At 38.5% G+C, this 22,049-nt stretch overlaps 2 long non-coding RNA genes across 4 annotated transcripts in view; one reads left to right on the top strand and one right to left on the bottom strand.

The window, feature by feature from the left end:
- Nucleotides 1-15,046, bottom strand: part of LOC145722937 (uncharacterized) — a 43,837-nt gene extending 28,791 nt beyond the window's left edge. For both annotated transcript variants that reach the window (XR_014147504.1, XR_014147505.1), the window contains exon 1: nucleotides 14,941-15,046. This is a non-coding gene — a long non-coding RNA (uncharacterized LOC145722937). The remainder of the gene's footprint in view (nucleotides 1-14,940) is intronic.
- On the top strand, nucleotides 14,649-21,753 carry LOC145722936 (uncharacterized). Of its 2 annotated transcripts, XR_014147503.1 has the most exons (5): nucleotides 14,649-15,097; nucleotides 16,632-16,704; nucleotides 18,255-18,381; nucleotides 18,822-18,937; nucleotides 19,083-21,753. It is a non-coding gene; the product is annotated as an uncharacterized LOC145722936 (long non-coding RNA). The 2 variants fall into 2 exon arrangements; XR_014147502.1 differs by having other exon boundaries at nucleotides 18,822-21,753.
- Nucleotides 21,754-22,049: the final 296 nt, after the last annotated feature.

Raw genomic sequence — 22,049 nt, 5'->3', positions numbered from 1 at the left:
AGAGAGCACAAGCAGGGGGAGCAGCAGAGGGAGAGGGAAAAGAAGGCTCCCCACTGAGCAGGGAGCCTGATGTAGGGCTCGAATCCAGGACTCTGGGATCATGACCCAAATGCAGACCTTAACTGACTGAGCCACCCAGGCATCCCAGAGCATCTCTTTTTTTTATATTCATTCTTACTGCACTCACTCAGCCTTGGGCTGCAGCCATTAACACAATCTTTCTGAAAGATTGCTCCTCTTCACCCCCCATATTTTATCTTATATTCATACAAAATGTTTAATAAATGCCTGTTGAGTTTAATTGGAAGGAGTATGTGTTTTCTTTCACCTCACTGTAAGATTCAATAATTCAATGAAAACATGACTCCACAGTTGTCTCTCAAAAATATTAAAACCTTGAAAATTGTGGAAGAACACAACTTCAGATGCTGCTGTCCCATTGGAAAGTCTTTAGGTCTTAAAAGGGATAGTGGGACTTTATTGTACTTGGAGCACTTCAAGCCTGACACTTTCTTACGGCAGAATCCATCCATAGTTGCAAGGTTAAAAATTCATGCGGACTGGAGTAACACCAGGCAAAGAAACAGAAACTAGAAAACAAGGCTGGAACAGCTTAAGTCTGTATCAAGGATGGTTGCTGTAGGATGGTCTCAAATCTTACAATGGCTTTTTCTGAGGATAACAGTGTGGTTAGATACATAGCACATGGACCATGCTGAAATTGACTGTGTGGTAGACATGTTCTCTTTCTGATTATGCCTGGAGAAGGAAATGCTCCAGTGGGATTCTTCCCAATCAGCTCCTGAGGAAAGAATTCTGCCACCTTCTGAAATTACATAAGAGAGAAGATATCCTTCCAAATCTTGGGATGGAAAGAGTGAGTTAGGGTGGGCATGAAGTCTCCCAGGCATCCTCTCATCAAAATATAACCAAAATATAACCCACCTCTTTCCCCAGACTATAGGCTGAAAACCAAAAAGATAACATAGAAAGGAGAAAATATGGCCACTTGGAAAGCTCTGATTATCAGATGGTTGTATGTCCATTGATAGTGCGACAATTTTGACTTTGAAGCTGTAGTAGGCTAAGGCTAAAACGACCCTAAATGAATAGAAATGGAAAACTCCTAAGCCATCCTCCATTGCAGGAACAGTAGAGGGAAGATTGTCCCAAGGCTGGCACAACAAGAATTTCAAGGGCCAGAATCTGGTCATCAGACCCAGGTGATGTGATTTGCCAAGTAGCTGAATTGTTAACTTATTTGGTGGTGTAAGTGGTTTCTGGGCAATGACAGAGCTGAGGGTATAAAAGTCAGCAAAATCACCAATCCCCATTCCTCTGGCCCAAAAGGCATCACATTTCACATTACTGAGACCTCCAAACTTGGGATGCACTCTAAGACAAAAGGAAGAAAAGACACATGCATCTGTATCTTCTAAGTGTCTTTTGCATTTCTCATTAGATACTTTGAATTAAACCCATGTAAAAGAAATCTGGAACTCTTTCAAGCTTGTCACACTTACCATCCTTGAAATAAAACCCAAGTCAGTGGTGGTCTCACTCATAAACCCAAGCTCCTCAAAAGAGCATAGATTGACATGTCTGGCCTTTTGCAGCTTGGGTTGATGTGGTGGATTGTAATTTTGTTCTCAAATAGTTACTGCCCCTACTTTGGAAGAATAAACATACCCATCTCATTGACAAGAGGCCTGACTGAGTGGCTGGCTTTAGTTAGTGCAATGTGAGCAGAAATGATACTCCAAGCAGAACTTTCAAGAGCTAGTGTGTGATTCCACCAACTTTCCTGTCCCTCTGCTGAGACCAAAGAGTTTCAGGTTGGGACCACCCCTCCAAAATGAAGAGGTTATGGAGAAGAGCTGTAAAAAACATATAACACACATGAATTTGAACTGTAAATTTTTGTGATGGTGAGCCGCTAAGTAGAGGGGTCATTTGTTACCACAGTGTAGCTTAGTCTGCACTGACTGATACACTCATGTTAAGTCATAGAAGTTCCTAGCTGTAGGAAAACCATGCCAGACTTCTTATTTTCCAGTAAACAATTGGTACATGTATAAAGGTGCTATGCCCAATGTCTTATCATGTTGAAATTTTATGTATTTGTATTTTACGGTTTTGGTTCAAATGGTCTTATCTTTTCTAGGAGGGTAGTGATTGAGAACCATATGCATCTGCATTCTCTCATCTATCAGTCTTCATTTGACCTAAATTCATTAATAGCCAAGTTCCCCTGAGGCCAACATCTGAAAATGTGTCATTAATCTTGAAACTCTGTACTAATTGAAATTTGAGTGTTTCCCTAGGTCTGCAATCTAAGTTTTATAAACTTCTATTGTCATTGTTTGGAAACTGCCTGGAGAAAAGAAGGCAAAAATTACTATATTATTTTGACTTTTCCAGTGCTCAAAGAAGATATACCTGGTAGAAGCCAAAGTATGGCCCAACCTATAAAAGCAAATGTATTTTCTCTCCTGACCAGATGAAGAACTGTTACCACAGACCTATTGGCCAGAGTGCAGAGGCTTTTCTGCTCTTAAGAAATGACAAGAAGAATTTTCTGTATTCCACAATTACACTTTAAAGTTTAAAGATGTAATTTTCCCATGGATTATTGTACACATTAATTTTTTTTACTGCAAAATTAAATTCACTTACTCTTCCAAATTAGAATCAGCCAGTTCTCATTGATATCAGATCTGACAATTTTTACCTTTTAATTGGAGGGATTAGTCCATTTATATTTAATATAATTATTGATCCACTAGGTTTGGGTCTCATATTATCTCATTTGTTTTTTATACAGTCCTTCCTTTACTGCTTTATTCCTCCTTCCCTGTCTTCTTTTGTTAATTATGTATCTTTTAGTAGTTGTTTCTATCTCTTCTGTTGGCTTTTTAGTTATATCTATTTGTAATACTTTTCTAGTGATTCTTCTAAGGATTTTAATACACATCTTTAACTTATCACTAAAAAAAAAATCACTACAACTTAGGTTACTTTGAGTTAATACTATACCACTTTACATATAATGCAAGAACCTTAAAACAATATCATTCTACTTATACACTCTTTCCCTTTATCCTATTGTCACATATTTTATTTTTAAATATGTTTAAACCCCACAGTACATTTACCACTTTTGCTAATAACACTTAATTGACTTGAATTAATTTAAGAAAAGAAATAAAAACACTTTTATATTTACATATTTATCCAGTGTTCTTTAGTCTTTCCTGTAGATTGGATGTTCCATTTGATATCATGTCAGAAGTTTCCCTTAGCATTTCTTATAATGTGAGTCTGCTGGCAACAAGTTCTCCCAGTTTGGGTTTATCTAAAAATGTCTTTACTTTGCCTTTGTTTTAAAAACATTGTTGAGTATAGAATTCTAGGATGATATTTGTTTTTGTTTTGTTTTTGTTTTTGTTTCAGAAATTTAAAAATGTTATTCCATTGTCTTCTGGCTCCATTCTTATGGGAAGCTAGCTTTCATTCTTATCATTTTTCACCTATACATGATATAGTTGTTATTCTTTGGATTCTTTAAATTTTTAAATTTATATTTGTTTTGATGTTCAGAAGTTTGACTACAATGGATGCAGGGGTTGTTTTCTTTGTAATTATCCTGATAAATGTGTGGCTGCAGCTTTGGTTAGTCTTAGTTCACATTTGATTCCTAAAGTTTTGACTACCTCTGCCTCCTGGTTGGCTCTGGGGTCAAACTCATGTGGCTACTAGACCTTTAAACAATGAGACCTCACACCTACAGGAGCACAAAATAGTGAGACCATGAGACTGCTGGGCAAATCCATTAACCATGAAACCTCAATCCTATGAGTCTGTAAGACTGAAGATCATGAGAAAATGGGACTGTGGAATGACGAGTTGTTGAGATCATAAGACTTCAAATCTCAAGCTTACAAAATGTCCATGTGAGATCGCGAGATCGTGAATGTGATGGGATACAAAATCTCTGTGCCTACTCGGACATCTGACTTATTATTTTACTAAGCAGTTAAGTAAACACAAAGAACTTACAGATTCTGGGGCTTTATTTGGAACTAGCTAGTTTTGAGTCTCTTTGTCTTTTTAAAACAATCATTTAGGTAGTTAATCTTCACAGATGAATTAAAATTATATGAGATTGCTAGCTTTAGGCCTGTCAAGGAAATAGCTCTTCACCTCTTTCCTCTCGAAAACGACTCTGTACTAATAAGAGCACAGAACTCAAAACGCCTTCTTGATGAAATCTGTAACCCTCAACCACAAAATGGGAAGAAAGAAAACCGTTGGAGGAATAGTATAACAGTGGCAGGTCAATCTAAGTTTTGCTGCAGGTAATGCCAATAAGAACAAGCCCATTTGACCTGCAAACCCAGGAACAGCTAAGGAATAGGAGGCATCAGATACTTTGTAAAATGAAGCTCAGTGGAAGAGTATAACACAGTAGTTTCCTTGAAAATCTATTTGAAGAGCAATTAGAGACCCAGCACTTCACCCCTTCCAGATAATCAGGCCACTTCTCTTCCATTCCACTACTGAATAGAACAGGAAATTTTTTCAGAGAAAGAACATCAAAGAGGCTCCAGATTTAAAAACACCAGGCACAGAGAAAGGTGTTGGAGAAGTACTAACCTGAGGTCCAGAGAAAAGCCTATTAACTACATACATACCTTCTGTCACTTGTCCAATGACAGAATGCCAATAGTCAGTTCAACACAATCTTCTGGACAGGAGATTGGGAGATCTATCGCTGAAGAAAGTGAATTAACCCAAAAAACAAACAAACAAATAGATACTGACATTTTGGGGTTCGCAGTGTATCACTTAAAGAAAACTAACTGCTATAACAAATAGAGATCCCACCCCCAAAAAACATGGTGCAAACACATTCATGTTTAATTCTTGCTCACGTCAGAGTCACACCATCATGCAGACACCTGGGCAGATGGAGACTCTGCCATCTTCAACACATGATTTTTAAGATTGTTATCTGAGAATCCTTCTCATTCCAGATATAAGGGAGTACAGTATGGCGTATTCATGGGCCAGGCCTGGACGTGGGAAGAGTCACTTTTACTAACAATCCATTGGGCAAAACAGTCATAAAGCCATATTTAACTACAAGAGGGTTGGGGAATGGATTTTGGTGGGCAGCTGGAAATTTTAGCCACACTAAACCAAACATCTAGACCCATGACTGATGGGTCTCCAATGACTAAACTTTCTTTGTGCAAAGAGCTTTTAGTGCCCATGCCTGATTCATACAAGCAAGCCTCCAAAATATAAGATTAGGATACAATAAAAATACAGCCACAAGAAAACTAGAAAGCATCCTTGGAAATTAAGAGTATGATAGCCCAAATTAAACATTCAAAAAGTATTGAAAAATGAAACTGAAGAAATCTCCTAGAAAGGAGAACAAAAACGATGAGAAGACCGAAAGGAGAGAGAGGGGAAGGCAGGAGAGAAGAAGGAACAGAAGAAAATGAAGAAAAGGAAAGATTGAGAAGATGTGAGAATCATTTCAACAGCAACATTGGAAGCTAGAAGCAAAAAATTAATGTCTTCAAACTTTAAATAACAATTTATTCCAAGCCAAATGATTAACTATGTGTAATGAAAGAATAAAGAAAATTTCATATATGCAAAATTTCAAAAATGTTATCTTCCATGAATCCTTACTTAGGAAGCCAATAAAGAATGTGTTCAACCAAAACAAGTTAGGAAATCAAAAAAGATAGAGACACAGAATCCAAGAAAAGGTCATCCAAAACAGGAAGAGAAGAGGAAAGGGCATCTTAGAATGAGGGAAGAGGGATGTGAGTAAGAGAGTTGCATAGCAGAACTAGAGAAAAACAAGTACAGATTTCAAAATTGAACAGAAATAAAAAAAGGGGTTGTTTCAAGAAAAAATAAAGTGGAACTGATCATCAAAACAGATTTCACCATATGTTATGGAAAGGTGTTAAAAGAGTTAGTGAATAATGAGGCAAAACTTAGCCACAGGGTCAAAGAAAATTAAGCAAATGGGGGGAGAAAAGACTACTAATTACAGAAAGAATAAAAACTTACAAAAGAAAAACTGTAGTCACAGTATACAACAATATAAACAATATTTATATAGTCTATTTGTTATTTGTTGATGTATAACAAACTACCCGAAACTTAGCAACTTAAAACAACATATATTTGGGGCCTGTGGTTGGCTCAGTCAGTTAAGCATCTGCCTTTGGCTCAGGTTATGATCTCGGGATACTGGGATCGAGTCCCACCTAGGGCTCCCTGCTCAGGAGGGAGTCTGCTTCTCCCTCTCCCTCTGCCTCCCCCTACCCTCTCTCTCTCAAATAAATTTTAAAAATCTTTTAAAAAACACATATTTATTATCTCACATCTGTGGTTCAGGAATTTGAGCATGGCTTAGCTGGGTCTTACACTCTGTGGTTTCTCACCAGGCTGAAATCAAAGTGTCAACCCAAGATCTATGGTGTTATCCAAAGGTTTGACTAGGGAAGGATCTGCTTCCATATTCACTCAGTGGTTGTTGGCAGCATTCAGTTTCCCGCAGGCTATTACAAAGGAACTCAGTTCCTCATTGGTTTTTTGCCAGGGGCCACCATCATTTCCTTGCCACATGGGCCTCTTCATTATGGTAGTTTCCTTCATCAAAGCCAAGAAAGCAGTATAGTCTGCTAGCAAGACAGAAGGTACAGTCCTCTGTAACCTAGTCACAGAAACGACACCCATTTGTTGTTGCCATATTCTATTGGCTAGGAGTCAGTTACTCAAAGAGAGGGGATTACACAATGCCAGTCATACCAACACACAGAGATAATTGGAGACCATCTCAGAAGCTGCCCACAACACAGCAAGATAATTTTTCAATTTTTACAGATTGAATTCAATTTTAGAGACTTAACTAAAAGTGTGAGAGAAATCTATTGAGAATATGGGGGGGGGGAGGAAAGGAAACATAAGAGAATTAAAATTCACCATCTACCATGCAGGAAATCTATAAACAATATCTAATACATATCAACCAGAGGATAGTAACACAAACATAGCACTTAGGAATATGAAAGCAAATATCGAAAGAATCTCAAAAAAGTTAACACTGATTGCCTCTAGGGAGAGGATGGGGCAGGAGACAGCTGGTTTTGGTTTTGGTATTTCCCCAAACAACATTAAACAAAAACTTGATATTTCTCAAGTAAATCTAAATGGGTGAAATTTTGATGCTAAAGGAAAACTTTAATGTTGACCACATTAATTGGATTTCAGAGTTTAAAAACAAACTTTTTATGACTTTCTTCATGATTTTTTTCTTGTCAGTTGCATTAATTTTTACCTCCTAACATGTAAAATATATTGTCAGATATTCATTGTTATTTCTAGGTTTTACTTTGGTCAGTACAACAGGATTTATTTAAAGTCTGTATTTGTGTGTGTGAGAGAGAGAGAGAGAGGGGAGGGAAAAGCATTGTCATTGATAAATGCAACAGTGAGAACGTTTCAGTGTCTTCTTACTAGAGTTGTAAGCAAGCTATCCCCTTGGCAATGCCTGGAACCTATATGGCACAAGAGAACCACTCCCCACGCCACCCCCCCCCCAAAAGATAGAAGATTTCTGAGTGCAGGAAAGGAAATGGCATATGTACAAAAAGGTGTTTCAGGCATGAGTACATTAATTTATGCCACAAACTAAGCACTTTTCTTTTAAAACAGGAATCTACCCATTCTTTCCACCTTCTCTTTCTAGTACCTATATGTTCTATTACATCTTTATTTATCTATATTTTAATAAGAAATTGAAAAATATTTCAGTGAAATTGAAGAACAGTAAGGGTAAGGGAATCCCCTGGGCAAAGACAGCTTCGACGGGGAAATGTTGGGAAAATATAAGAAACATGTGGGGCACCGGGTGGCTCAGTCGGTTAAGAGTCTGCCTCAGCTCGGTCGTGATCCCAGGATCCTGGGATCAAGTCCCACATTGGGGTCCATGCTCAGCAGGGAGTCTGCTTCTCCCTCTTCCACTCCCCCTGCTGCTCCCCCTGCTTACTCTCATGCTCTCTTTCTGTCAAATAAATAAATAAGATCTTTAAAAAGAAAAAAAAAATAAAAAACATGTGGATAGCTCATACGTCTTGCCACTTTTTGCTTTGGCCAGGGATATGGTCACTAGGTACGATGAACAAAGGAATATTGCACGTGGATATTTTTAAATTTTTGACATTTCCTCATGAAAACATAAGACTCTTCTTGAATAGTTCCCTCTTTAGAGGCAGTTGCTACATCTTCAATTGCATTCATGAAGTGTTCTTTCTTTCCTTTGTAAAGATTTTCCTTAGATTAAAAAAAGAAAGGTTTGCAAATCTAATTGTTATCTTCTGTAGCAAGTGGAAGAGTCTTTAACAAGCCACCCTATTTGCTTTGTATGCAAGGAAATTTATATGGTTCCTTTTTTTGTAATCATTCATCAGTTCTTTATAAAGATGACAAGAATATAATTTTTTTCTTTATTTCTGACACAACTTTTAATTATTCCTAATAGCAACTGAGGGAGTATTTTTATTTGTATGTTGATCTTCATATTAAAGAGATTTTTTAAAAATTTTCTTGACCTTGAGGTACTTTTGGATTTAGGCTGAAATTTTAACTCAGACTCACCTGTGGCCACTGTTACATTAGATTTTTTGAATGCCTGCATTGCAAGCTGACCTTTGAGATGGGGCCCAATCACCTTCTGTATAAGAACACAGAGGGGAAGTCCTTCGCTCAGGGTCACATGGCTAGCGAGTGCCAGCATCAGGAGGTTGCCCTGCTCTCCGAACACACTCCTAGTCAATGTTCATTCCACTGTGCTTAAAATTCTCTCACTATTTCCTCTGGTAAATAAATGGAATTGGAATTTGTTTTGTTTTGGGGGATTTATAAATAATCCCTTCTGTCTCTAGGTGAGAAAGTAAACATATGTCCACACAACACTTATCCACTAATATTCATAGCAGCATTATCCATATTTGCCAAAAAGCGAAAACAATCCAAATGTCCAGCAATTGATGAATGGATGAACAAAATGTGGCATATTCATATTCAGCAATAAAAAGGAATAAAAACAAACTTTTATGACTTTCTTCATGATTTTTTCTCCCTCTCCCTCTGCCTCCTCCCACCCTGCTACTACTTGGATAAGCCTTGAAAACATTATGCTAAGTAAAAGAAGTCAGGCACAGAAGTCCATATACTGAATGATTTCACTTATATGAAATGTCCGGAATAGGCAAATCTGTAGATACATAAAGTAGATTCATGGATGCATAGAGTTGAGGGAGATGGGCAGGAAGGCTTGAGGGTGACAGGTTAAGAAGTGTGGGATTTCTTTTTGCAGTGATGACAGTGTATTACAATTTATTGTGATGATGGCATTACATAATGCCCTAAATACACTCGAAGCCATTGAGTTAGTTATACTATAAATGGGTGAAGCATGGAATATAAATTATACCTCAATAAAGTTGTTAAAAACATGCCTTTGTTGGTGTTCATTTTAAAGAGAATTCAGCTTTATATCATTAACATTAAGATGAGAAGAAATATCAACAGCAACCATAGATATAAATAATGGGCCAAAAAAAAAAAAAAACCAACCCAGATGGCTCAGAACTAAAAGAAATTTAATATATTTTGGTTTCTTGTGTTTTACCTTATGTATTAGATCTTCACTGTAAGCTGTGCTAAGAAAAAATTTGAATGCCTATTTAGTTCTCTGTGATAGGCTCACTCAGTCTGCAAATATGCACCACCTACCTGCTGTCAGAAACCGTGCTGGTATCAATACTGGGGGTAAAATGGTAAACAAAAAAATAAAGGCCACTCAGGGAGCTCATGGTAAAGATTCCAGTTTTTTAGGAAAAAAAAACAAAACAAAGACTACAAAAGTCTAATTCAAAAGGATACATGCACCCTGACCTTTATAGCAGCATTATCAACAGCATTATCAAATTATGGAAAGAGCCCAAATGTCCATCAATTGATGAATGGATAAAGATGTGGTACACACACACACACACACACACACACACACACACACACACACAGAGAGGAATATTACTCAGCCATGAAAACGAATGAAATCTTGCCATTTGCAACAACATGGGTGGAGCTAGAGATTTATGCTAAGTGAAATAAGTCAGTCAGAGAAAGACAAATACCATATAATTTCACTCATAGGTGGAATTTAAGAAACAAAACAAATGATCATGGGGGAAAAAAAGAGAGAGGCAAACCAAGAAACAGACTCTTAACTATAGAGAAGAAAGAGATGGTTACCAGAGGGAAGAGGGTAGAGGGATGGGTGAAACAGGTGAAGGAGATTCAGGAGGGCACTTGTTGTGATGAGCACGGGGTAATGTAGGGAAGTGATGAATCGCTGTATTGCACACCTGAAACTAATATTACACTGTATGTTAACTAGCTGTAATTTAAATAAAACAAAAAAAAAAAACTGAAGAGTTAGCATTTGTTGAACACATTCTATGTGCCAAACACAATGCGAGTCATTGTGCATCGGTTTAAAGTTATAATAAGTTGAAAAACCATTTATCACGCTGCAGTTAATATTGGTTGGCTATTAAGATAATTGAAGTCGTTAAATTATTCAGTTGACATCTACTTCATAAATAAAGTCATTCACTGTCTTATTTCTCTCGGTGTCTCAGAAACCTATTCAACTAATGATAATCAAAATACAGTTTATAATACAAATTTGTTGAACTCTCAAAAGCAATTAATGATTTAGCAATATGATGACCTTGTGATTGCCGTTCATTAAAATCCAAAGATCAAACAGTTGTCTTATTGATTCTTTTCATCTCCAGTTCACGAGAGCAGAAAAAGGAAAAACATTTACAAAGGCAGCATACAGAAAATCATGAGCATAATTTGTAAGCCTGCATAAGGCCAATGCCAATTTGCAGACTCTCATGAATATTGTGGTCTGATGACTTTTCAAACAATGTGGAAGACTAACCACTGCTTTCTGCTTTATTTCACACACCTTCCAAGAAGCCCTCAGGCTCAACAGTTGCTTTATTCTTTTGTACTTGAGCTTGAAAAGTGAGTTTCTCTTTATTACGTATACTGTGGGTGCATGGAAGGTGAAGGCAGGGGCTTGGCCAGTGACAATATTTGTCCCCAATGCAGTCATGTGGATTATACTTACCTTTCTAAATGTGACCTTTCTCCTGAGAACAAAGTGCTTTACAAATATCTGCCTGAGCTCAGAACCACAGCAGGGAGACTAGAAGACAGAGACTAGTAGTAAACTATTTCACACCCGAGGAAATCAAAGGAAAAGATGCTTTCCAAGTTTGATGTAAGGAAATGTTAACCTTTTAACTACTCAAGGCAAATGATCTGAGAAATAATTTGAGGCTGAGCTGGCCTCCTGCATCCTGACAATGGCAAACAATCTACGGAATTTGGGGGGATTCTGCTTGAACCGCAGGTGTCCAAGCGGCACAGATCCTGCATTGCGTATGGTAGCTCGCTCAAGGAGGTGTCTGACAACCCAGCCTGGAACCTAGCTGGCTCTTGCCAAGTGATTGTTGAATGGACTTTGGAAAATGGGGCATGAGGGGCACCTGGATGGCTCAGTTGGTTAAGCAGCTGCCTTCGGCTCAGGTCATGATCCCATGATCCCATGGGATCAAGCCCCACGTCGGGCTCCCTGCTCAGTGGGGAGCCTGCCCCTCCCCCTGCTCGTGCACGCTGTCTTTCTCTCAAATAAATAAAGTCTTTAAAAGAAAATGTGGCATGGGGGCACCTGGGTGGCTCAGTCGTTAAGCGCCTGCCTTCGGCTCAGGTCATGATCCCCGCGTCCTGGGATCGAGCCCCACATCGGGCTCCCTGCTCGGCGGGAAGCCTGCTTCTCCCTCTTCCACTCCCCCTGCTTGTGTTCCTCTCTCACTGTGTCTCTTTCTGTCAAATAAATAAATAAAATCTTTAAAAAAAAAAAAAGAAAATGTGGCATGAATCTGTAGCATAAACATAGAATGATCACTATTAAGCACGCTACATAAGACAGTCTCTGCAATTATTGCCATTGTGACCATAACAGGGATTTGTTAGCTGCATGAGTTCACTGGAGACGGATTTGATTAAATCAACTCATGAAAGGATTTGGAATTTTTTTTAATTTAAATTCAATTAATTAACATATAATGTATTATTGGTTTCAGAGATAGAGGTCAGTGATTCATCAGTCTTATATAACACCCAGTGCTCATCACATCACGTGCCCTCCTTAATGCCCATCCCCCAGTTACCCCATCCCTCCACCCCCCTCCAGCAACCCTCAGTTTGTTTCCTATGATTAAGAGTCTCTTAAGGAAATTTTTTTTAAATGTGTGCACATACAAACACACACCCGTAAATTAACAATATACATTTAATTCAGTCAATCAGTAGTGAATGAAAAGTTACAACTTGGGTTTGAATTAAAGCTATTTTTAAATTAATTGATCATGGGGCACCTGGGTGGCTCAGTCGGTTAAGCGTCCGACTCTTGATTTCAGCTCAAGTCATGGTCTCAGGGTCGTGAGATCGAGCCCCCCAGTGAGCTGCATGCTGACTGGGGAGTCTGCTTGAGATTCTCTCTCTCCCTCTCCCCTTCCCCCACTGCTCATACACGCAAGGGCTCTCTCTCTCTCTCTCTAAAACTAATAATAAGAAGAAAAGAAAATTTTTTTAAAAAAGAAAAAACCTGAAGGGGCTAGTTATCAGCAGGATTGGAACCAGAGATGGTGCAGAAACAAGACAGCAAGGACCAGCTATGGCCATGCGTGGCCTCTGGTGTCAGGCATTCAGCACTCTTGAGAAATGGCAACTTCAGCGTTCAGGGGGACACCTTGGGAAGACAGCAATAGCCCAGGGGGACCTTGACTGGCATCTGTGACATGGGTGCCATTGTTGTCATTGGTAGGAAACTAGCAGGCAATGAGGAACCAGAGGGTGCCAGGTGGGGAACAACTGTGTTCTGTCTCACACCTCATGAACCAGACACATCGTGAGATGGTTCCTCAGAATTCCATTTAAGGGGCTGTCACTGTCCTGGGGACTCCCAGGTCAATGGGAGCAATTAAAGAGGAGAGGTGAGGGGCGCCTGGTGGCTCAGTCGTTAAGCATCTGCCTTCGGCTCAGGTCATGATCCCAGGGTCCTGGGATCGAGCCCTGCATCAGGCTCCCTGCTCGGCGGGAAGCCTGCTTCTCCCTCTCCCTCTCCCCCTACTTGTGTTCCCTCTCTTGCTGTCTCTCTCTCTGTCAAATAAATAAATAAAATCTTTTTTTTTTTTTTAAGATTTTATTTATTTGAGAGAGAGAGAGAATGAGAGACAGAGAGCATGAGAGGGAGAAGGGTCAGAGGGAGAAGCAGACTCCCTGCCGAGCAGGGAGCCCGATGTGGGACTCGATCCTGGGACTCCAGGATCATGACCTGAGCCGAAGGCAGTCGCTTAACCAACTGAGCCACCCAGGCGCCCAATAAATAAAATCTTTAAAAAAAAAAAAAAAGAGGAGAGGTGATTTCTGCAGAGCAAAGGAACAACGTTTTGTTACAACTGTGGCATTATTCTTGCCCCAGATCACTGTTGCCAGGGGGGAAAAATAGATGAGTTATGTTCACCTTCCAAAAGGATAATATTTTTAGTACTTTTAAAAGCCAATTATGAAAAGCCATATGTAATTATAAAATAATGTTATCATATTCTAATCCTATAGTATAGTGCCAACAAGAAAAATAAAACCCAAAAATTAACTGCAGTAAAATTTCCTGTAGGTTTCTGAGTGATACTGAGATTGTAATTTTTAAAATAGCCTTTACATGGTAGAAGTCTAGTCTGATTCTTTGTTTTTGCTGCCATGATTATTTCAAATATGTTTCCATGACCAGTCTAAGTCAAGAGAACATTTACAGTGTAAATGAAATATATATATATGCCTTGTCTCTCACACCGGTTGCTACAGATAATACAGCACACTGTTTCTACCTATCCTGAATTAGAATTTCTTTTAAGTGCTTGAGGACGTGATTTCATTTTTTTCATTTTTCTTAAACTTGTCAGTAAACTCATTTTTACATTAATCACAGTATTTAAATGCCTTTCTCTTGAGTCATGCTTAACAGAAACATAAACAGGGTTGGCTTTAGATAAAATTGTAAAAAGGCAACATTTGTTTCCATGCCTCCAGCTGACCCAATCTGTTCTCTTAACCTTCCCCAAACCCTATCTCCCACCTTCCCTCCTGTCCTCCAGAGCAAACTGTGTCAGTTTCACCCACCTGATTTAACCCCTCAAAACCTGTCTTAGAAACAAACTACTGCAATCACTTACCATCTCCTCCTTTTATCAAAATGTATCAAAAAGTATCAAAAATAGTAACTGAATTTTAACAAGAAACAATGCCTGGGTTTCTCACATCAGGGTAGCTTTAATCCTGGCAGTCTATTTGGTCGGCCAGCATATGCAAAATCTCAGGAAACATCTGATGGTCCATCTTCTCGAATGTAACTATTAATGGTACAGCATTTTAAACATTTTATATGAAAACAAACATGGCTATACAAATTCGGATTGCAAAGTACCAAGAATTGCAAAGACAAAACACAAGACTGCAAGGAAATATTATTATTGTGATAGGCTATTTGAACAAAAGCCATTCATTTCCCTGTTATCTGATCTCATGTCCCCCTGCCATCAGACAGGCAGCTGTAGAAAAATTTAAGTAGCACAGGCTCCAGCCAAAGGAATGAAGTTCTAATGTATAATTATTTCAGTACAATCCAGCTAGAGAGATACCAGAAATTAGCAAGAGAATAACTCTTATGTAGTAGAAATAAATTGGAATTCCAACATTTACTACCTGTGTGACCTTGGGCAAGTCACTTAACCTCTCTGAGTAAATCCAGATCTGCGAATTAGAAATAATGGCTCCCAGTTCAGCTTTTTTCACGAGAAATTGTGAAGCTGAAGGAAGACAAATGTGAAACACTTTATAAATTATAATATGCCACATAAAGGTAAGTGACTCATTTCTATTTTTGCTCTATTACTTGCTTCGTAGAAATGCTCAAAAGCTCTCTCTGAAGCCTGGAATTCCATTCCTGTAGCTGAGCCCGACCCTGCCCACTAGCTGACTGCTGGTCTCCTGTTCTGGTGTGGTGTCCTTCTGGACTTCTGAACGCAAGTTGAGAATTGCCTAGGGTAGAGTGTCAGCATTTGATCACAAATAAGTATCCTTGTTGTATATTCAGATTTTACACAGAAATAGAAAAACGTGTCTGTGTTTTATTAAAGAATCTGTGCATGATTTTTGCTCACATCCCTCCTCCACCTGAAGGATCTGTAGGAGCTTGTGAGGAATGCAGAATTGGTTCGGGTGATGCCTACATCAGAGGTGGAAGTAGCTCGAGAAATCACACTCCTTTCTTTGGAATCAAGATTACATCTATCTTTGGTTTATTTGCCATCTGTGCTGGTAAATCTTTTGGGGAGAGACAGATACATAGCTCTAGATTTGAGGCCATCAATTGGGTATTTATAAAAATAGAAAAATGTCTTAATCTGACCTTGGAATTCCTGGTAGTGGGTTTCGAGACAGAATGCCACTTCCCTCGCAGAAAGGCAAGCCGCACGTACACACAGAGAAGTACGCAGGGTCTTTCACTCCTAAAAGACAGCCCCCAAGAGCAACTGTTTGATAGGGACAAGATCTCTTCCAATGGCCACTGTGTTCTCCCTGGTGTGTGGACCACTGGGAACTCGAGTCAGCCCTCTGGCTTTGTCTTCAAAGACAGACACAAAACAGACGACCATTTAAAGCTCCAAGAATAGTGCCCCTCAGGAAAGGGTCGGCTGGCAACCAAAAATTAAAAGTGTGCTTCCCTAGAGATTGTTCCAGATAACATGAGCTGATACATTCTGCTCAAGTGTGAGAGTTAGCACATCTGGCTTCTAATTCCAGTCCTCCTACTGTAATTGTACAACTGGTAGACTGGGCCAGGTTCCTGTTTGGCTGAGACGGGAAAGGCAAACGAACATCCCGAGGGGATGGGAATGATCCTAGATCTAACCTTTCCTTTAGCTTTGAACATGTTCTTTCGAATTCCACAAACTTACTCTCAATTTTAGGACATGTGGCCCCTATTTATTGTTTTTCTTCTCTTTTAAGAGAGATCATTTTCTTTCTCATTCTTCTATTTTTTACTTATTTTATTTTATTTAACACTCACAACATGTGCTCGTTTCCAGAGAACGCAGACAGATACAAAGAGGGCAATAAAAAGTATTGTGAGCATGTTGAAATATTCCTTTCAAGGCTTTTAACTATGCATATGTGTGTGTTTGAAAACCAGAATCATAACATACAGAGTCACTGAACATTTGCATTTCTTCTTTAAACTACACATGTCCTTTGTCCAAATTTCTGAGGAGTCCTTTGCCTTTTTTCTGATTGATTTCAAAGCCCTATTTCTATATTAAAAAGAATAACACCTCATGAACGTAGCAATTTTGTGCCTGGTTTATTCTTACCATTTGAACTCATTATTTTAGGTGAAAGTAACCATAATTTTCTGAGTGACAAAAGCAAAACATACCATGGTGGGGAAAAAAATAGCAAGTATCGGTAAGTAGAAAGAAGAAAACATTGGGGAAAAAAGCTCACATTAATCTACACCTTGAGATAACCACTATTAGTACTTGGTATGTATCTTTCTCAATATGTGTATCTCTACATACATATATTTCTTTTGATTGTGTTTACCTAAAAGTTGTTGTCTGTTACTTTTATTTTTGACTTGGCCATGTCCCTTTACTTAAGGCCTATAGCTTAAGAGCTCCACAATTGGATTCTGCATTTTGTCGCCTCTAATTTGAGAGACTACTGTGGCCGTTAAAACCATTTACTTTATAACATGTTCCCACCCACCCCCACGATTATTTCTGTTTGGTTTATTACCAAATGGACTATTCTCGCTCTCTTTTCTTCTTGTACTTTATTTCTGTAGGGTTTTTTTTACTTTATTTTTGTATATAGCCTGTTTATGTTTTATTAGTGATCACATTTTGTTATGTCATTACTATTCAATTAGTTATTTCATGATGAGTGTTTTAATATTATACGGTTTTCCTGCCAAGAACTTCTGGGGGTGCCTTGGGTGGCTCAGCTGGTTAAGCGTCTGCCTTCAGCTCAGGTCATGATCTCAGGGTCCTGGGATCGAGCCCCACTGAGGCTCCACACTTAGCAGGGAGTCTGCTTGTCCCTCTGCCTCTGCTCCTCCACCCTCCACCCCCCAGCTTGTGCTCTCTCTCTCTCTCAAATAAATAAATAAAATCTTTAAAAAAAAAACTTCTGATAATTTTATTATGCTGTATGTGCACATTTATGCTAGAAGTATCTCTATTAATTAGTTTCCATGGTCATGCACATTTCTTGTTTCCCATAACCTATACATTTTCCGGTTCTCCATTTTGGTTTCTCATTCAGTTCACTGGACTAGTTGACAGAGACCCAAGCTCATCTCCCATCACCTTTGTGCATAAAATATCTGCAGGGAGTCTTTACTCATCAGTACACGATGAGCCCTTCTCATTTGTAGGCTGCAGTGTTCAGGACAATTTTCTTCTTTCTTAATTATTGCTCTGGGCTCATCAACAGCACTATTTCTCTGAAAGTCCATTCTACATAAATGTGAGCCCTAATTATGTTCTGCATTCCTCACCTTTCCTTCTTCTCTCTCTCTTTCTCATTTTTATCTCTAGACTTCCTGCCTCAATTTCAGGAAAAATTCTTGAGTTTCTCTTCTACTTCAGAAATTTTATATTTTCAGTATCCAATCTACTATTCATTGTATACATCATGGCTTTCATTAGACACTTGTGTTTTTCATCTCTTCTTTCTACCGCTCTGATTTTAGAACTTCATGACTACCTATTTTGGATTCATATATGCAAATTCGTTTAAGGCACTTTAATAACACAGTCAGAATCATTGAATTTTCTTTTCCTACTGTTTCTTGAGGCAAATCTATTTCAGAGGGAAGCATTTGCTTTGATTCTCCAGAGCAGGTCCTTATATCAGGTTTAAACATATAAAATCGCTGGTATTCCAGCCTCTTTATTTATAAAATGGCAACTTTATATGGCTTCACCTAAAAGAAATATTTTCTTTTTCAGGACCTACGACTTACTCAATCTTCCACAAGCAAGCTGTTACTGCCCAGATTGACTTATAGTCACTTCAAAGTTAAGATGGGTTTGTGAGAGATTTATTTGTGTCTTTGTTACTATTCTTCAGGTCCAGGTAAGTGGGAAGATTAAGTATTATTCTTGAGATGAACTTGTATTGTTGGTTGAGCTGTCCTGAGTGCTGGGTAAGGGGGGAGGGCAGTTAGCATTACAAATAGTTCCAGCTGTCAATTTTGTCCATGTAATTCCCATATGCGAGGGTGGATACTGCACTGCAGAAAACCCCATAACTCCTTAGGACTGCTTAGTTGCCATTTCTCTTTTCAGTCATCATGGTAGACCAAAACAATGGTCAGAAACAATGGTTCTTTGCTGCTATATACATTTGCCAGAGTTGGCAACCAAAAATAAAAAATGCCAGTTAAGTCTGAATAAACAACATATAATTTATAGTATTAGTATGTCCTATGTAATATTTGGGACCTGTTATACTAAAAATTATTTTTTGTTACTGCAAATCAATATCACAATGAAGTATCACATTCTATCTGTCAGAATGGCTAGAATCAAAAAGACAAGAAATAATAATTGTCGTCCAGGATGCGGAGAAAAAAGGAATCCTCGTACACTGTTGGTGGGAATGTAAATTGGTGCATCCGCCATGGAAAACGGTATGAAGGTTTCTCAAAAAGTTAAAAATAGAACTACCTTACAATCCAGTAATTGTGCTACTGGGTATTCACCCAAGGAAAATGAAAACACTAATTCCAAAAGATGTGTGCACCCTTATGTTTACTGCAACCTTATTTACAATAGATAAGATATGGAAGGAACCCAAGTGTCCATCAAGAGATGAACGGATAGGGGTGCCTGGGTGGCTCAGTCGTTAAGCGTCTGCCTTCGGCTCAGGTCATGATCTCAGGTTCCTGGGATCGAGCCCCACATCGGGCTCCCTGCTCAGCGGGAAGCCTGCTTCTCCCTCTCCCACTCCCCCTGCTTGTGTTCCTTCTCTCGCTATGTCTCTCTCTGTCAAATAAATAAATAAAATCTTTAAAAAAAAAAAAAAAAGAGACGAACGGATAAAGATGTGATACACACACACACACACACACACAATGGATTATTACTCAGCCATAAAAAGGAGGAAATCTTGCCAACATGGATGGACCTAGAGGGTATTATGCTAAGAGAAATAAGTCAGAAAGAGAAAGACAAAAACCATATGATTTCACTTATATGTGGAATCTAAAAAACAAAACAAATGAATAAACAAAAAAGTAGAAACAGACCCATAAATACAGAAAATAATTTTGATGGTTGCCAATTGAAGGTGGGGTGGAGAGGTGAGCAAATTGGTGAAGGGGGATGGGAGGTACGGGTTAGAATGAATGAATCACAGGATAAGGTACAGCATAGGAAATATAGTCAATGGTATTATAATAGTGCTGTATAATGACAGATGGTATATACTTCAATAAAAAACTATTCATTGTTTATCTGAAATTCAAATTTAATTGTTCATCCTGTATTTTATCTGACAACCTACCACTCAGCCATGTCACAGCATTAAATTCTTTTCAACACAACCAGGCAGTCAGTATAAATCAACTGGAGTTGACATGTGAGTTGATGTCCATTTGACATCTTATAATGGAGCTTAACTGGAGGGGTGCAAATGTTGCCAAAGAGATCATGCTTGTCTCCAATACTTGCATTTCTGAGTGTTTGGATGCTTGCTGGGGTCTCTCAGGATCTCCTCCACACGTGACCAGGAACACTGCTGTTATGCCAAAGGAATGGCATGGGTCATTCTCTATAGCTCTCATCAATGTGGGTCCACCTCACCACCTCTCCCATAAATTCCTCAGATGTTACAGAATGTCAGTAGTGCCCTTCTCTAGTTTCCAAAGGACATGCAAATTTATATTAATTATTTCAAAGGGATTTGGGGAAAAAGAATCTTAGATGACTGTGATATACTCATCTTACCACCTAACCTGGAGAGTCAGAATAATTTTCTCGATCTGAAGCAAAACAAATTTTTGTACATGGTCAGTGGGCATATTCCACCATGAACTTTAATAATCATGTACACCTAGTTGTGATACTTATCCATAAAGTGGCCAATATTTTCATGAATTGATTGTTCTGGTTGTAAAAACAGAGCCTTTTTAGAAAAAGTAATCTTGAAAGAAATTCCCTCTTGCTCCCTAGTTTGAGTGTGGAGCAATATGCAGACAGTAAGACTTGTTAATTGAATAGTGTAAAATATAACCCTTTAACATGATGAATGAAACCTTGGAAATTTCACATTAAGATAATTTCATATTTCAACACACACTGACCAAACTTTAAATGAGAATCCATTGAGAATGAAATCAAAGCATTAAACAGCATGTCCAAAATGATCATAGGTGGCCTCTCTCCTTCTCTGCCTTTATTTCTTCCTCTCCGTGGGTGACATATAATAGAAGAACAACATTCTGTAGCATTAAACCAGATTGCAGCCTCACTGTTATAATCATATGCACATCAACGATTCATGTCACATTCTTGCTTAACTCATGGAGATTATAAGGAAAGCATTCCTCTGGAGAATTTAACTTGGGCTCAACTTTTATGGATAGGTCTGACGTTATTCTGATGTTCCTCCCTCTGTACGTAAGGAATCTCTTCCACCTAAGTGCCCTTAAGATGGTTTCCTTGGTTCTAAGATTTGCAAGTTTTACTATTACATGCCAGGGTGTTGGCCTGTTTTCCTTGATCTTGGGAGGGGTCCTCTCTGCCTCTAGGACACGAATGTTTGTTTCATTCCCCAGATACGATTTGCTGGACCTTTCATTCTAGAAAAAGAGGATTTAGGTCTAGGTATTCAGGATTAATGCCTTCATTTGGAATTTTCGGTAAATACTAAGGCCCCTGGCCAAATCTATTATGATGCTCTAAATACAATAGGAGACTACAAGTTTGATTCATTTGCAGTTCAAAAAGTATGTTGATAATGCCCAACTGTTCTTGCAGTAAGAAGATTAATTTCCTTTTTATTTAATTGAGGTATAATTGACCCATGATATTACGTTAGTTTCAAGTGTACAACATAGTGACTAACAAATCTATACAGTGTGTTATGTTCACTACAAGTGTAGCTACCATCTGTCACCATGCAATATCACAATACCGTGGACCATAGTCCCCATACTGTACCTTTTATTCCCATGACTTACGCATTCCATAACTGGAAGCCTGTTCCTCCCACTCCCCTTCACCCATTTTGCCCATCCCTCTGGCAACCACCAGTTTGTTCTCTGTATTTAAGAGTATGCTTCTGTTTATTTTTAGAAGGTTACTTTTCTTTTTATTTTAAGTTTTATATGTAATGCATAATCAAAATAAAAATCAAAAAGTATAAAATGATATAAAGAAAATATGAAAAAATACCTTTAATTCCCACACTATAAGATAAACTTGACCATTATGTTGGTATATCTTTCCGGACTTCTAGTTGTCTATAGTTAGAAATATCAATGTGGACATAGAGATGAATATAAACCACAGTCAGAATGTTGACTTTATTTTAGGTAATATGTGCTTCAGCACTTTGTTTGAATTCCTTTTTAATTTTAAAAGCCACACTATAAAGTAGGTACTGTTAGCATTCCCAATTTAGAGATGAAGAGATTCTGAGGACAAATTAGTCAGCATGTCCAAAGTCACACGCTAGCAAGTGGTGAAGCCAGAATCCGAAATGAAGCAGATTTACTCCAGAGCCAAAGACAGGCTAGA

This window comes from Leptonychotes weddellii, chromosome 8 (assembly GCF_054177405.1).
Source record: "Leptonychotes weddellii isolate Sample4059 chromosome 8, ASM5417740v2, whole genome shotgun sequence".
Taxonomy (NCBI): Eukaryota; Metazoa; Chordata; class Mammalia; order Carnivora; family Phocidae; genus Leptonychotes; species Leptonychotes weddellii.
Note: the sequence above shows the minus strand (reverse complement) of the source record. Positions and strands in the feature narration are given on the sequence as shown.